Genomic DNA, 4403 nt, shown 5'->3' with positions numbered 1-4403 from the left:
CAACAGTGAGAGGCCCACGTACCGCCAAAAAAAAACGTTTACAAAGCAGTAAACTATATGATGAATTATTTGTTTCGTATCCTGTTGTACAAACAAGCCAGCAAGAACAGCATCACCAGAGACAATCATGAAAACAAGAGGATGTAGGTATCTTTCATTGCCCATTGCTTTCTGGAGCAGCAGAGAGGGCTGTAGGATCTAGAGGGGAGATACAGCCCTTGTGTTGCCGGCTTTTAGTTGCATGATTAGGGGAGCACCAACACCCTCCAGTGTAATCAAGACCAGGTGTCCAGGCCATAGGGTCAGAGCCAAGTTGCCCTGGTAAACCCTTGGACTCCAGTACTACTCTGCTACTGCATTCGTCAGTTGTTGGGAGAGGTCGGGAGGACTGATCCTTCCTCTAATTTAGTCAGATGTAGTCAGGGAGCTGGGGTCCATGCCTTATGGTTGCGGCTGTAACAGAACTTCTGGCCTGAGCCACACATGCTGAGATGGGTTTGGAAGGAGCAGGGAAGGCCATAGGATGAAGTGGAAAAACTCTAGTTCCCTGTTTCTCACTAAAGTGTAATACCTGGCTGGGAATAAATAGGCTTTACAGGGAAAACAGAAATCCCTTGAGTTATCCCTCATTTCAGGTAAACATTGGTTGCCCTCCTTGCTCTCATTTTGATGCTATAACAATCCAAGCATTGGTCAGTTTAAGAGAAGCCACACAGTGCTTTTTCCATTCTCACAGTTACAGTTCCTAATGTCATCACCAAGGAAGCTGTTGATCATTTAGTCATTTGTTTGGTTATGTTTGTTCATGTATATCCTGATTAGTTGACAAAGAAGCCGTGGTGCCCCAAGGGAGCTATTGTGGTAAGACCCAGCTTCCCGGCATCCAGGTGCTCAGACGAAGAGAATGAGAAGAGGGTGAGAAAAGCAGGAGAGGCTTCTGGAGAATGGCTGTGGGGAACAGAATCCCAGGGGTGCTGGATGACGGTGGTGGTACCATGCAACTCTGCCCCGTCCTCTTGCATTTTGCCCTTCACTTTATTTACAAGCTAGCTGCCGGCACCCTCTTTTTTTTTAACATCCTTATTGGAGTATAATTGCTTTACAATGGTGTGTTAGTTTCTGCTTTATAACAAAGTGAATCCTATACATACACATATTTCCCCATATCTCTTCCCTCTTGTGTCTCCCTCCCACCCTGCCTATCCCACCCCTCTAGGTGGTCACAAAGCACCAAGCTGATCTCCCTGTGCTATGCGGCTGCTTCCCACTAGCTATCTATTTTACATTTGGTAGTGTATGTGTGTCCCTGCCACCCTCTCACTTTGTCCCAGTTTACCCTTCCCCCTCCCCATATCCTCAAGTCCATTCTCTAGTAGGTCTGCATCTTTATTCCCATCTAGGCACCCTCTTTTTAAAATATGTAACTGAGTATCTGAAGGAAGGTTGAAGATTAAATCACTCTTATTTAAGCATTAATTAATTAGGTTTCTCCCAATGTGCAGCTAAGTTCAGATGTATGGTTGGACTGGGGGCAGAAAGGGAGGGTATTTGGGGTATGGATCCTTCTGGGGTAGGGCAGGCCTGGAGAAGCTGGGAAGATTAGAACATCAGCTAGACACTGTTTACCTGGACATCTGGAGAGAGAAGCATGGGAGCTGGGAGCTGAAAGAGTGAAGGACGAGGGGAAGCACAAAGACAAACCATGCTTATTGCAGAGTTTCACGTGGGGCTGGTACTGCCCCCACGACACCTAAAGGAATCTTCCTTTCCCTTCTCCCTCTTCCTGTCCTTTTCTTCTCCCCCCACCTCTTCCCCCCCCATCCTGGAACCACTCACCTCTACTAGATATCAGGGGAAAACCATAGGTACTGTAATCCTGCTACACTGATTAAATAAAATCACTAATGTGTTAGCAATGGAAGGGGGAATGAGAGAGCATCAGCTCCTTCAAGTGGCTAATAAGAAACACAAAGTTCCAAGGAGGGCAATCATCCAATTAGTCCAAGGTCATTCTGGGACTAGAATCCAGGTTTCCTGACTCCCAATTAAGTGTTCTTTCTGCTCCCCCACAGAATTTTCTAGGTCAACAAAGAACTATATACCACATATAATGTTATTTGACTCATGAAATCAACCATTTAACCGCTTGTTTTGTGCCAACTTTATGCTAAAAGCTGGAAATTAAGGTGGGCATGACTTTAATTTTAAACGTACTTCATAGTTCTTTGTTCATAGCCCATCAAATTATAGACTTGATTGTAATTTTTTCCATTTTACAGCTGTAGAAACAGAAAGAGGTCAAATACATTTCAGTCTGATGACCCAAAATACAGTTTCAGTTTGGATGACCTGGATTTATTTTTCTATTTGAGTTGGCCTGTTCTTCATTCTACTTAAATCTCAAGATAAACCAATCACAACTGCGAAAATCAAAATGCTAAAGGAAGAGACAGGAATACAAACTAGAAAAACTTATTCCTGGAAATCATATGGTTTGAGTGAATTATCCCATCTTTCCATCTTACATGAACTCTACCACCAAAACAATGGCTGTACATAAAATGAGGATAGGCTGAGATGTATAAATACGTAACAGGTGTTTCCTAGGCCACAGAAACCCTGGGTGTATAAAGCATGATAGCTAACATTAATAATGGTCAAAATACAATATTTATTTGGCTACATCCCATTTGCGTTACATCCTCTCTGCAACTATAATTTCTCCAAATATTTCCAGGATGAGGTATTGGACTGGTTGGGTAGAGACAGCTAGGGTTTTACGTGAGCTCCTAACAAGTCCTTCTGGTTAATATGTTATGCTGACCCCATTTCCTTCTGTCTGCTCAGCTCAGTGGTAAAGCTGCTGGTGGCAAAATGCACAGTTATGCAGACAGCGCCTACCTGGCAGGGTGGAACCAAGGCTGCCAGGGCTGTGTTGAGAGTACTTCATATCTGTGGAACCCATCAGAGCCTAACACCTTCCATCACCATGGTCTATGGGATAAAAATTAGTATCTCTGTTTTCAAACTGGGCTCAGAGAGTTTAAGTAACATAGCCAAAGTCACACAGCTGGCACCAGGGAAAGATTTTAAACAAGCCAGTCTGACTCCACAGACTGCCTCCTAATGTTCATTAAATGTTCTGGGTTTATGAGGCAATTGGACAGCAACACCTCTCTGGAGCCCGTCTTCCTCGGGCAAACTGGATCCCTGGAGAAGGGCTGCTAGTGCTAGAAAGTTAGAATGGCTGTGGCTATGAGCAGCCTGGCCAGCTTAAGTATAACATTTTTTGACTGTAAGTGAGGCACTAGTGAATAGAATTATCCTCTGCAGAAGAACAGCTAAGACGGAGAAAATCTCCTTAGTACACAAGTTTGGGGCAAAAGGAGGTGACTCAGCCCCAGTTATATTGATTTGGCAGGATAATACTGCTTGGTTTCAATAGACACTCTTCATTCTAAACAGAAAACAAGGATTTGAAAGGGCTCTAACCACACAAGAGACCCCAGTTTGGTCTGGGCATAGTGCATGACCAAATATAGTACTGGAGAAAAATGATAGATGACTGTGCTTCCGTCACCCCAAAGCCTCCAGCCTAAGCAAGTAGAATAGCCCCACCAGACTTCCTGTCGGTAGCCCCAAATCCAGCTCCCCAGCCAGGAGACCCAGCAGCCTGGCAGGCCACTCCTGGCCAATCTCTGTGGGTAGGATGGCCTTTTCTAGGCTCTGTGGGCATGCTCCCGGTACCGTGTCAATAAGAGGATACAGGAGCTAGAAGTTATTTCCTAATATCCACCACTCCCCCCGCCCCTGCCCCGCAACACTGGTATGTGAGATCCTAGAGTCTGATACAGGAAGCTTTGAACATTCACTTCAGGAGGTGAGAACTATTCTTTAAGACACCTCAGATACACACATGTACACAATATCCACCCGCATCCAAAATCAAGGAAGCAAATGTTCAAAATTTATAAAGTTTTTCACAACCTGGCAGATACGTGGCATCTCATCTCTTTATTCTGAAGCAAGACAGCTATAAAAATAAATCCTCAGGTTGTAAATTACATCTTCCAAGCATGACTTCAGATCGTCTTTAAAACGTTAATGACACCTTCCACGTACCTGCTGCTATTCCACTCTGCTCTGGCAGTAATTTTAATTTGTCACCATCACTCCTGTGCCCCAACCTATTCCTTTCCCAAGTATGGCAGGAATCTCATTTTAGCCCAACTGTCACTGGTCTAGGCTTTTTGGCCAGCAGCAGCAGAAGCAAAGGTGGCACCTGCTGACACCCTGACATCAGGTTTCTCTTTAAGTGTGGGTATTAAGTCTATAGATAATAGGAAGGAGGAGGTTCAGCAAAGGGCAGAAAGGGGCTGGAGTTACCAGCTCCTGCTGGAAGG

This window comes from Lipotes vexillifer, unplaced genomic scaffold (genome assembly GCF_000442215.2).
Source record: "Lipotes vexillifer unplaced genomic scaffold, Lipotes_vexillifer_v1.1 scaffold994, whole genome shotgun sequence".
NCBI classification, from domain to species: Eukaryota; Metazoa; Chordata; class Mammalia; order Artiodactyla; family Lipotidae; genus Lipotes; species Lipotes vexillifer.
Note: the sequence above shows the minus strand (reverse complement) of the source record.